This window comes from Pezoporus wallicus, unplaced genomic scaffold (genome assembly GCF_028554395.1).
Source record: "Pezoporus wallicus isolate ANWC-B61680 ecotype Strahan unplaced genomic scaffold, APGP_CSIRO_Pwel_v1 contig_749, whole genome shotgun sequence".
Classification (NCBI taxonomy): Eukaryota; Metazoa; Chordata; class Aves; order Psittaciformes; family Psittacidae; genus Pezoporus; species Pezoporus wallicus.
Genome location: NW_026641327.1, coordinates 5,659,034 through 5,672,470, shown reverse-complemented (window position 1 = coordinate 5,672,470; position 13,437 = coordinate 5,659,034). Strand labels below are relative to the sequence as shown.

The following is a 13,437-nucleotide window of genomic DNA, read 5'->3' as shown; positions in this document are numbered from 1 at the left end:
AATCTCACACAGCCCACCACATCCAGGGAAACTCCAAAAATCTAACCAAAAGTAGCTCAGCAGTTTTGCAGGGTGAAACATTTTTCGAAATACAGAGAAAACATCAGATCTGCATCCAAAAAAACTAGTATAGGAAAAAAAAAAGAAAGAAAGAAAATTTCAGAACATATGTTTGTTTCTCCTTCTCTAGAAAGAAAAGCCTGATCAGATATGGATTAAAAAAGAAAAGCTATCATGGTCGAACTTCGTGATACATTCATGACATTGTTGCAATGTTTCTCACGAAAACTTGTGCCCCTTTGCTGTATCCATATGCAAATATAAATTCTATGCAGAAAGCAAATAGCTATATTTATACAGACAGGCCATATAGCTCTTAACCATACATTAACACATGAAGTCTGTTGTCACATCGCAAAGCTGTCTGCTCAGCAGGTAACTTCTGCTAACAACTGCTTAGTACTTAATTAACACATGCAGTATTGCACTACGAGATAAAGATTCTTCACATCCATCCTTCACTTTCTCTCTTACTCATACTTACTTGCTTTAGATTGAGTTTTTCTTAATTCTACCTTCCCAGCAATCTCTGAAAACATAAGCTTGAGAAATACCATGCTTTTAAGTTCTTTACTTGCATTGTCAATCCATGCAAATGTACACATAGTATAAAAAAAAAAAAAAAAAGAACTATGAGATTTTCTTTAAGGACCCATAAATTTGTTCCTGTAAATGAACATTTGTTCATGATTACTTGCACCTCCATGGGAGCTAAAAACCAAGGTATATTTACATCTATACTTGCTGTTGCTTTATGCTGTACCTTGTGATACTAAATTCTGTATTGGCTCTCGTTCATATATGGATCCTGTAATTGTAACATCTTTGTCTAACATTGAAAATCTTCCTGATGATTTCTTTCTTGAAATACAACAGCTTGTGAAATTGTGTTAAACTCCTTTTCTTAACAACAATTCCAGAATTATTCATGTACCTTGGGGAGATCATTATCTAGATTTACTAAAAGGATTCTTGGGACCAACAACTGCATTGTCAGTTGTCCATCACTGCTGGGCAATTGGATGGATCTCCAGCAACTCCTCCTACCAACCTTAGTGACTATTATGACCCTCAGGGAGATTGGAAAACCTTATTTGCTAAGATTCAGGAAGCTATTTCTAAAGTTGATCCGAATTTTCCTATTCTGGGAAGAGTAGCTGTATTAACGCAATAATTATTTAAGATAGAAGAAGAAAATGTTCAGAAAACAAAACGATTACTCTGGTGGCATATTAATGAATTAACTTGGGGTAAATCAGTAGTGGCGGAATATATTGCAAAACTACAAACTCGGCTGCTGACTCTGTCAGCATATAGAGGAAAAGATGCCCCAACCATTGAAGCAATCACTAGGTGCATTAGAGTGGCACTTGCAAGCAGAACAGGTCCTTCTAGATCTAGAAGAGAGGCTCAAAAAGGGGGAGGAAATAAACCATCTTACAGAAGAAAGACCGTTAGAACTAAAACAAAAACAGTGTTTGGATCTTCATCCAGACATGCCTCTTTGGGATCGCACATGGCATCCCCTTCCTCTAGTTCTAGAAGGGGTTGCTCAAAATCCCCCGTTCCTAGGCGACAATAAAAATAGTCGTCATACCCTGGGTCTCTTAAATGGACTGTACAGAATGGCAGACTGTACATTTAATCCCAGCTGGAAAGCTGGGAAACCCTATCCCCATTCTAGAGCAGGCAATGTTTGCATTCTTGGTTTTACTTTGATTAGGTAAATAAGAAGAAAAAAAAAAACAAACCTGTCAGATAAAAAGCTAAATAGGCAGAATAATAAAGCAGAGTTCTAGAAATCCTTCAGAACTTGGGATCACTTGCAGGACTGGACAGGAAAGAAGAAACTGAAAAGGAGAAGTTGCTAAACAGTTTGCAATCAGCTCAATACAGCAATGGCTCTTCTTCATGACTAAAGTCCTGACTACTTCCTTTCTCCCCCTGGAATCTTGGTCTTCAGCTCTGGTACTGATATTTCCACATGACCAGAGCTTAAACTCTACTATTCAGACTTCAGCTGAGCTACAGGGGTTTATGTGCTTAAGAACCTGTGATATCTGTGATAGCACAAAAGAATCCACAGATGTACCAGTACTGGTCATTTTGAACAGTTGCAAAGGCCACTTTCACATTGAGGGACATTTTTACAACACAGGTCTACTCACTCTTTAACTACATTTTTCCCTTTGATAGTGAAACAAGCAAACTATCCTTAATTCTCAAGCAGGCAGAAGCTCTGACCAATTCTGTTCCACACAGAATGGAAGCAGATGCACTCTCCTTCTCCCACTGCTCTTACATCTACATCTCCTATGTTGCTACTATGCAGACAAAAATTAAGATAACAGGTAAAGTAGAGACAGGATGAAAAAGTAATCAGCTGCTGCTGCTGGAATCAAGACTATGTAACAAAAAGAGGAGGAATGATGAGAAGACACCCCCCACACCCCCCACCCCCCCCCCCCCCGGTCTAAGAAATATACATCTACCCATATGATTAAAAAATATGACACATGACACACACAGTATTCACCTATTCACTGAATGTCCTGTAACTCTAAAAGTAAACAATTGTAAATGATGGACCTAAGCATAGAAATTGTAATTGACCACAGATGTTCACCTAGCTTGTTACACATTATCAGCAGGCAGAGCTTCCATACTTCATTAAGTGTATGGGAGAGAGCTCAGTTTGATCCTCCCAGGTCATAAGCCACTCCTAATGCAAATAAATTAAACCATTTTTATATTAGCAGTCTCTTCAAGTATGAATATGTGAAAGAGCTAGATTAGTAGTCAAACAAAAAGCCCAACTGAATAGCCATGAAAGATTAACACAAGTTTGATGGGGAAAAAAAAAAAGAATATTTAGAAACCAAGACTTTATTTGCCAGTATATCCAAATTAAACATTGGCTACATTAAGACTTTTCTTAGGCCAATCTCTGATACTACAGTAAACATTTTAAACCTCTTCATGTTCACTGGAATAGTACTTCCAAACACTTCAGCAAGGAAAAAAAAGTCCACTACTTAAACTTAGTTTGCTGAAACTTGCTGAACATGGAAACCAAGAACATGTTGTATTTAAATCCAACCAAGTATGAAAAAGAACATCTTGGTTTTATAGTTTTTCTTCTGCATTCTGGACATACCACTATAAAAAGCATTCCATTATCAATGAAAGAAAATAAAAAGAGAAAGAAAAAGGTCTACATCAAACAGGAGGTTATAATTTTAAAGAAGCTGTTGGGCAGCTATATCAAGTCACTGTAATCACAGCATTTGCGCCTGAATCAGATGCACTGTTTGGATTTCCAAAAGTTAAACTGGGCCCTTCTCCCAGCTTCCAACTTCAACAAAAAATAAAATAAAACAAAGACACTCAAGTTCACATTCAATCAAAATGCATAATGGAAACTACTATAAGCTTATTTCTATAGCAAATAGCAATCCTGTTTTGTAAACAGTTGCAAAAATCTCAATTTTTTTTTTAAAACTATTGTGTTTTTGGCTCATTAGTAAAAGAAAATGCTAGAAAAACGGAAGTCAATAAAACTACAAAAAATATTTTAACTTAAATCATGAGAAGTATTTAAATAAATTAATTTTCATAAAAAATGCTACATTTTCAGCATTCTGTATTAAATGCTTCTCAAATGCTGCTGGATTTTATTTGTCAATACTTTAGAAGGAAAATGGCAGATTCACTCTTGTTAAATTTCAATACTATACTCTTACAGCTAGTGATTCCAAAAAAGGTTTTCCATCTGGCTTAATTTGTAAGTTTTCTCCTAATGTGGAAAAGGTTTGGCAAATTTAAATAAAATAGCCATATCAACATACAGGTGTTGCACCAGTGAGAGAAAGAAGTAAATAAAATTTAGAATTTACTTGTTGCACTGTGCAGTAGTTCAGAGAAATCTGAAAAGTGTAATATGGAATTTAAGGCAGAAAAATTATTTCTTGAAAGAACTCATTTTTTTTCCCCTGGTTACCTGTAAGACTGATACTAACAATTTTCTGCATAGTTGAATAGAGGAAACCATCAGTAGAACATTAGATATGGCAGAGATATATTAGACTTCACTAAATTAAGTTTCTTCAAATACTTAGGTGCTTATTACTTTGCCAATTTCTTCCAGAAGTTGTCAGGCACCTTGTAAAAACCAGCTAATGTATTTAATTTGACACATCATTTTTGAAGGTAGCAACTTAAGCTTTTTTACAATTCAAAATTCATATCTGACTAGAACCCAAGACAGAAACACATCACCATAAAAAAAAAAAAAGGTTAAGCTGTCAGAAAACATTAAAAAAGGGAATGTGATGGAACTGCTTTGTAAATTCATATACATTAATTGGAGAGTACAGCTTCTAATACAATCACTTTTTAGATTAAATCAGGTATTTTTAAAAGCCTCTTTCAGAAGTCTGTGCTCCAATGCATTTAAAATTACTCTCATGAAAGATTTTCAACTTCTCTGAAAATAACAGAATCTTTATAACAAGAGAGAGTAGACATGCCTGAGAAGCCATACCACATGGTTAGACAATGATTAAAGATTCACCAAAGACTACTGAGTAAGTAGCTTCTACTCCATCTTCTCTCTAATTCCAACATGCCAACCTTCTTCTTTGCATGGTGTGCTGGTGGGTATCTGCTCCATCATGCAGCTCCACGGGCTGCAGGGGTACAGCCTGCCCCACCATGGTCTGCACCATGAGCTACAGGGGAATCTCTGCTCCAGCACCTGGAGCATCTCCTCCCCTCCTGCTGTACTGACCTGGGTGTTTGTAGAGCTGCTTCTCCCACACAGTCTCATTCCTCAATCTGGCTGCTGCACACTAACTTTTCACGCTTCTTAATGATGTTGTTCCACTGCTGATGGGCTCAGCCTTGGCCAGCAGAGGGTCCGTCTTGGAGTCAGCTGGCATTGGCTCTACCAGACACAGGGGAAACTTCCAGCAGCTTCTCAGAGAGACCACCCCTGCACCTTCCAACTACCAAAACCTTGCCACACAAACCCAATGCAGCGATAAAGTAGTACACATGTAATCTCTAAGTGGTCCCTTTGCTCTAAGGTACATCCAAAGCAGACAGACCTGACCAAAATGTCAAAAATTCCTGGATCACATTTTGTACTAACCTCTTCTGCAGGTTTACAGCCATCTGGATGGTCCACTAGCACTGGTGTCAGAACCCCAACACATTGCTGTAGAGTGCCTCTGCTAGAAACCACAGAGCAACGGACTGGCCTAGGCCATTCTGACGTGACCGTAGAAGCAGAAGAGGCCTTCCATCCACAAGGTCTTAAGGCTGTCCTAGAAGAAAAACAGAAATTCACGTAAGTTCTAGACTCAGTTCTGGCAGAGCCTGAGGTGGAAATGAAGGGGAGGAAAGTTTTCCCAGCATTTAAGACTTCAAAAATCAAAAATCCTGTCCAAGGGAGAAGGAGCCAAAAGACTGCTTCTAAAAAGAGGCAGTGAACTAAGCCTGTGAGGTAAACAACATATGCAGGATAGAGTGGAGAGGTGGAACAAGTCATCAAAATTTTTTAGCCTTTCAGATGATATGATTTAAGTGGGAGGACTGCCTGTCCTCCCAAGTAAGCAGTTATCTATTTTTGAGTTCTATATATATGTCGCTCTCTATCCAATCATCAACACTTAGCACAACAAACTATGAATTGTTTTGGATAAGGCTAGAAAACAGCCTCCTCAATGGCACACATTCACATGAGCAGCTTCCCAGATGATCATACTTTCTATTCTTTCAGACCAAATTTTCCCCATATATACATATATATATATTCTAGTTTATAGAAGTGGGAGTTTGTTACATTCTTTCATCTCTTCCCCACAAGTTAAACATTAGCATTTATAATGACAACTATAGTGGGGAAAAAAAAAAAAGGTGTTATTAAACTAACACAGACATGATGCTTAAGTAATATATTCTTCACTTCTAAAAACAAAGTGTCACCTGAAAATGATGCCTGAGCCTTTTCAAGTGTTATCTGTTAAAATGCTAGCAATACTGAATGAATACCTTCAAAGCTTTCTTTACCCAGTTTATACAGCAGAAAGTGAAGGAAATTCTAAGCAGCTTTAAAGTAAACAAAATACCGTAACAGAAAAGAAAGCAGATTTTTCCCATTTTTAATGCAATTCTAACTTGACTACAGTGAAGTAATATTTGCCATATGTTATGAGCTTGTGTGTTGCATTTGCTGTATTACATGAGCCTACTAAGTTTTTCAAGTTTACTCCTCTACCAGTTAGCTTTATGCATTGCCTGTCCAGATGAAAAATTACATACAAGGGAGATGCTGACACTATGATAACACAACAGTATGGAGGAAATACATGGTAAGGAAAGCAAAGACTGGCAGTACTAGAAAAGATGTTTGTCAACTGCTGATTCTGAAACAAAGTATTACCCCAGTACCAAGGCAGGTGAAGCATAACACTTAGCAGTTTCACTTTTTTTTTGCATATCAAAGAGGAAAAGGGGAAATATCTCAATTCCTAGTTTTGTTCTCCATTTGAGGATAGATTACCAAACTACTAATAATGCATACTGATAGAATAGGTATAGCAAGCAGTTTTATACCCCAAGTGGCTTACAGTCTGAATTTTAACTGGCTAAGGATCTCCCAGAAATAACACCAATTTTTACCAAATCTGGAAGAAAAAAAAAGGGACATTTCAAAGGGCCAGAAAAATACGGATTCACACAATGATCCAGGACACACCCAGTACAAAACCTAACTCATTGCTACCTTTCTGAAAGTGTTAAATATTAAGAAATCAGGACGTAATTCTGAAGAGACCTAACTGCCTTTACCAAAGTAAATTAGTCACAGCCCTCAAGAAGGTTAAACACAAACTTCTAGGATACATCCAACTAGGCTCTACACATTGCACTGTAACATGCAATACACACACAAAATAAAATCAGTGGTGCTTATGTTAAATTAGCTGTTTTTAGTATCACTTTTCTCAGTAAAACTCAGGAGCCTTACAGAGGTGTGGAACATGATCCATTTTTTCATATGAGGAATCTAGTTCATTACTGGCTAAGTGGTTGGCAAATCTGAGATCAAGTTTTCTTCCGTCTGCTCAGCAGTTTTAACTGAAGTATCTAGATATACATCCCTCTGGTTAGAAGAAATCCATACTTTAGTGATTTTGCTAATTTTTATGTTTCTTCAAAGAATCCTAAGACCAGACACTGGACAGAAACAGCTCTAATAAAACATACAAAAAGTGAACAATGAGAGCAGGACACACAGAGAGCGATCTACATTGCCATTAGTAAGCAAGGCACATCTACCAAGGGCAGATGTTCACTTTTTTGTAGTGAACTGCTACACACTTAAAAGCTTATAATTTCCCTTGATCTTTTCCTTGAGTTACAAAAATACTAATTCAACCATTCCTTTTGCACATACCATCTTCTCTAAATCACCAGTCATTTCCATTACCCTCCTGAGGCAAATTAACTGCGCCTACATCTTTCTTGAAATACAATGGCCAAACAGATACAGTACTTTAACCTTACAGCACAGAACAGAGCAGATTCAACTCTACATGCCCTTCAGATTATACCACCGTTTACTCACGCCAGTATATACACACAACTCTTTCTGAACAATGCTGCATTGTTAACTCTCATTTTATAATCCATGGCTTGCCCTAGATCAGGGTAGGGAATAGGGTGGCAGGAGCAATTTAAGCACTTTTTCTCTATTTTTTATTTTTATGCTAAACATAAAGCATTTCATTTACTCTTCTAAATCATATCCTATTCTTTCAAGCCATCTTTCCAACAGTCAAGATTCTTCTGCACTGCCATCACCTCTTTGCGTACCTGCATCTGTTTCCAAACACATCTTGTCTTCATATTCCAGAACTATATGTTCATTCCCCAGTTCCTGAACAAGAATAGTAAGCTGAAACAACTGCACAAACCCCATACAAGTATGCTTTCTCTTGCTGAAAGTGAACTACTGAAAAATAAAACTGCTGTTAACATAATGATTTTACACATATCTTAAAATAGCTTTTTTTATCTAGGCCATGTTTCCTTAGCTTGCTCTGTAAGAGTATCACATGTGGCTTTCTCCAGTCCACAAGCTTCCTGTTGTAGAGGATGTTAGATCGGCTTGATTATGCATTTGTGATCTTCATAATAAAGCTTCCAAATCTGCTTCCCTAAGCTGCATGTTTAAAGAGAGGACTGTCTTACCTGTAACTACAGCTCTTTACTATCTTTCTACTCTTAGCTGTATTTTCCATTACATCGTGTCAAGAACAAAAATTAAGGCACAGTATGCACACAGAACTAGCTGTTAATTTTCTCACGGTTCCAACTCAAAACAAAAGCTATTAAAGCTAGAAACAAGCAAAAGAAACCAAGGTCAAGAAGATGCACTGCGCCCTTTTATTTTCTTGATATAAATTCAAAGTAACCCAAAAAAAAGTAAGAACCTACACACACTGTTGATGTGGACAGGCAAGTGGATAAGCAGACCTGGACACCAATAACAAAATATGTAGGTGAAAAAAAAATAAGAAAGCATCTGCTGCAATAGCAGTTACGAGTACAGAGATTAAGGCTACCAGTAGCCATTAGCTTTCAATGCTCATACTACTACACAATTTAGACTGAAGGCTACTTCAGCTTTAAACCATGCATACAAATGGCCTACTGACTTCAAATGAAGTTGTTGGAGGTGGGATTTTGGAATCTGGAATCCAAGCAGCTTCTGTTAAGAAGTTCTCACATCACCTCCAAGTATTTCACAGGATGAAAGTTAGATGAGGATAATCTAGGCAGAGATCTCCACTGTGAATAGTTTTTACTGTCCTATTTTATACTCCATTACCACCATTCTGTCATCACAAGCACCAGACCCACTGAACAGTGGGTGCCTTAGCTTTGTATAAAAGTGGCACCTAACACCAAAGAATGGTTTCTTTGAAAATTGAATTTGCAGGAGAATCAAATACTCTGAGTCTTTATTTTCACATAAAGATTTTTGCTAGCTACTCTGACATATTGACCGATTTACAGCCACATTTTTGTAGAGTGTAAAATATAGTTGTCTCCTTTTCAAGCATCTCAGTATTTGATTAGTCTCAATATTTGCTTTCCGCTTATTCAGAGACCTTCCTTCTGACACATTTAATGTTAATAACAGCAATAATCATGTAGATCTATCTATACACAATGACATACCTATTCCTAATTGTCACTCTTTAACCCACTTACCACTTTCACCTCTTCCTAAATATAATATGGATTGACTTCATGATTTTTAGTCATGCATGATATTCCCAATCTGTACAGTCAATTTCTGTTTATTCAGTGACACCTCCCCACAGACACAAAATCAAACAGTTCCCAGAATGTGTGCGGCCAACTCCATTTCTTCAGCTTACTTTAGTACCAGCTCAGTCTAGGGGTATGATCCTGCACAGGGTCAGAAATATCAGAGTGAGCAGGAAAGCATGACAAGGACAAAATATTATTAGCTTGCTATGAAACTCCGGGAAAGCAGATATATAACACTGAGAAAACCATATCTTCTACCCGTTGGTCTTGAAGTGACCAACAATATGTAAAAAATCCAAAACACACAACAAAACCATGACAGTTTTATTCCATAAGTCTCCAAGGCTTTATCTGATATAGCAAGGCAGCAAGGGAAATAATAATTTGAATAAATCTTTCTTAATGGAGACAATCCAAAGATGTTTTTCCTGCATGCAATTTATCAAAGGAAAAAAGGTTTCACAGACATCATTTTAATGCAATTAGCGAAACCATAAACATAGGTATGTGTTTAACAGATGTAAAATGCATACTGCTATCATACTCTTCTCCCAAAACTTACAAAAAAAAAATCATCAAGGTAACAGTTATTTCAATCAGACTGATATCTAAAGTTTATGCTCTTCCTTTTCTTGGCTTTCACCAATAGGTTGTTCACCAATCAATCAATGATTCTGGCAAGTACAGCCATGCAAAACAATGCAACAGTGCCTCTATCTCACAGGCTGCCTGCCTCCTTCTGTCTTCTGGGGACACTGACTCAAAACAAAACAAGCCAACACTAGCAGTGTATGAAAGAGACCAAAAGTAATTGAACCTTTAAGTAAATATTATTTTTAGAATTCAGCTGTAAAATGCACCCTCCCACCACCAAATCAAGACTGCAGCAAAGCTCATTTTCACTTTCCTTGAGAGTACTACACCGCTGAAAAGCACAAGAAAAAAATAAATATACAAGGCAATCTACTGCTCTCAACAGTAAAGTGTCTACTATCATAATCAGCACCATTATGGTATTTCTTTGGACTGTAAGAAATACCTTATTCATAATTCAAACAGTACCTACACAACAGTGCACAACTCAAAGGAAAAAAGCCATCTTTTGTACCTTCACAACTGCTTTCCACAAAGACAAAAACCAAATTATTGGCAAATCAGGAATAGCACTACAGGTCTGTAAAGACAGAAGAAGCCTTTCTTAATTATCATGATTCAAAAACATTAGTAAAGCAAACAGCAAATGCAGTTTCTTTTGATAGTGTTAATGTACATCAGCCTTAAGTATGAGCACAGAGCATCAACAGTCTGGGTATGCTTGCTTTCAGTGGGACTATCAACAAAGAGTGTGTTGACCGTTGCGAGCTGGCAGACACCCTCTGCACCTTCTCTTCAACCACCAGGAAACACTACCCTCATTGTTTTGCAAGTATGCAAAGCAACCAGCACAGATTCATATGGAGGATGTGAGACAGTGCAAAATGCATTAGACACCTCTCAGCTCCTTCAGTTGACAAAGCGCTCGCTATGAAGAAATACAGAAGTCAAAAAAAATAAGACTTAGGGTCAACCACAAGTTTTCTGTTTGTTTTGTTTGTTTATAAAGAGGGGGTAATTTAGTTTTCCAGTAATATTTCTATTGTAATGGGCTGCTGAAGGACTGAGCCGTACTTCTTTCTCAAAATCTCCATCTTTCTATACTATGCTGCTACAGTTTCAACTCTTCTTGTCTTCTCTCCCCCTGCTCACAAGAGCTCAGGTGGGCCCAACAGCAGATGCACATCCCTGACATTGAAGAGAATGCATTTCCTGTATACAAAGTACTGACTTGGACCTCACTGACAACTCTTCACCACAAGTCACATGAGGCTCAGGAGACATCAGATAACTACTACTTACAATAACAGCTCAAGTAGTCATCTTCCTCAAAAAAATGTGAGTATGGTAACAGCCTTAAACCAGGCAGCAGCAATTTGGCAGAATCAGCAACCCCCTCCAGTATGCCAGCTGGCATTAACTCCCAGCTACATATACAGCTGTCTGCATGTGTGCGCGTGCATAGGTACACACACAAAGTGGATTTCTTAATTTTTATGAATGTGGCTCAACTTCCACTTCCAGAATATTGTTCTTTGCCAGAAAATGGGTATATGACATTAACACTGGCAAACAAATACAAGATCCCTTCAACTGAGAAGGGCAATGCTTTCTGTTTAACCTTTTCTAGTCTTCCCTGACTCAACAGAAAAGAGTAAACGTTCCCAGACCTACCTACTGAGGAAAAAAATCCTATTTAGTTATGAGTACAAAATGTTTAAAATAAATAACTGCATTTAAATCAATCAGTTACCCCCATAAACATTCAGTAAAAACACATACCCTATGCTGATCAATTCATTCTTTAACAGGGAGCACAGTGCTTCAGGAAAGCTGCCTGCTATTTTCTCAGGTGTAATACTTAACTGAATAATCTTGTAACCTCTCCATTTTTTATCTGTTACAAAAACCCAAACAGCAGGAAAGATTACAGGGGGAAAGTGTGGGACAACAGAGTCTAGGGGGGAAAAAAAACAACATACGCAAGTCAATGTCATACCAAGTTTCTCCATTTCCACTGATAATTTTTAATGGAAATATAGAGAGTGAGGTAACTACAATACTGCTCATTACCTTGGAGATGATCAAAGGGATACAAAATCATGGATATTCAAACATGCTGCTTAATGATGCTTAAAGGATCACAACCTCAGCCTTCCAAAAGCCAAGAAATCAGTCTGCAAGTGCCAACAGGAAACTGTGGGACAATAAAATTGCAGCAACTCTGCCCTACATGAAGAGAAAGGGAACTACAGAATTATACTACTTCTAAAGAAAGCCATAGCTTTTTTTGAGATCACACATACATACAGTATCATAGTATGCACTGGGGGAGTGGAGCAAACAGCTACGCGACACTGGGCTTAAATCACAACATATAACTTAAAGTGAAAAAAGTGGGGGTAAGGGAATCTAAGCAAGATCTTAAGACTTGCCATTCACAATAGGCAGTACTTGAAATAAATCAACTGGTAAAACTGTAATAGCAAATGTCAAATTTACACAATACTTCTCAACATTTATAAAGGATCTCAATGATACAGTATTTTCCCGTGAAGATAATAAACAAAGTGCTAAGTGGTAGAAAATCCCCAAAGTAAAACCACTCCTTCAAGCATCTAATTATGTCTCTTTAGACATTGAGAAATCGTTTCTTTCAGCACCCTGGCATGAGTGACAGTCTACTGCCTATTCAGCTCTATACCTCCATTGCAGAAGATGTATTAGACTCCTTACTCCAAACAAAATAATTTTAGCTGTATACAGAGCTAAATAAGGCTATTTATATATTTACTAACTTAGGAACCAAATGTAAGCATAAAAAACTGTCACAAAACAAATAGGAAGTATTCTCTTCCAACATGTAATTAGCAGTTGTTAATCAAAGAGGAAAATGAGAAAATCCTATTCTTGCCCACAAGCTTTTACGAAGCCCTGTATTATCACACATTACAACATTAATCCCCCAGTGAGTAATGGAAATATTAGAGGCAGCTGTTTAAAAGCTGAACAAGCATATCATAACTCCAAAGTCCACAATGACACACTGCTTATTAGGAGGACTTTAAATCATGGAACAGTAAGTTTACAGCACGTAAAAGTAAACCTTCAGAAAAATTTAGCCTAGAGCACAGCAGTAACATGTAGAACCTCCCCTAGGAAAAAAAAACATGGCCTGGGACTCAGTTCTTTGAAAACATACTTGATTTAAAACAAAAACTTTGTGGTGAAGGAAATAAACAAGAGGGAATCATTTGCTGTCTTCTGCCAGATTTAAAGCATTTCAGTAAAACTGTCTGTCAGTGTCAGTGGGAGAATAGATACCCTATACCAACAAACTGCTTGACTGAGCATATGTCTTCATACACAAATACTAACCCTCCCACAGAAATCCTCATTTTGAATATCTTCATCTGCCTCCAGGCAAAGCTCTGCTGC

At 37.5% G+C, this 13,437-nt stretch overlaps 1 protein-coding gene across 1 annotated transcript in view; it reads right to left on the bottom strand.

Annotated features, from left to right (window-relative positions):
• GALNT1 (polypeptide N-acetylgalactosaminyltransferase 1) overlaps positions 1 to 13,437 on the bottom strand; it is an 86,124-nt gene that overhangs the window by 55,670 nt on the left and 17,017 nt on the right. The window contains exon 2 of the mRNA XM_057423045.1: positions 5,213 to 5,387. The gene's annotated coding sequence lies outside the window, so the exon portion shown is untranslated. The remainder of the gene's footprint in view (positions 1 to 5,212; positions 5,388 to 13,437) is intronic.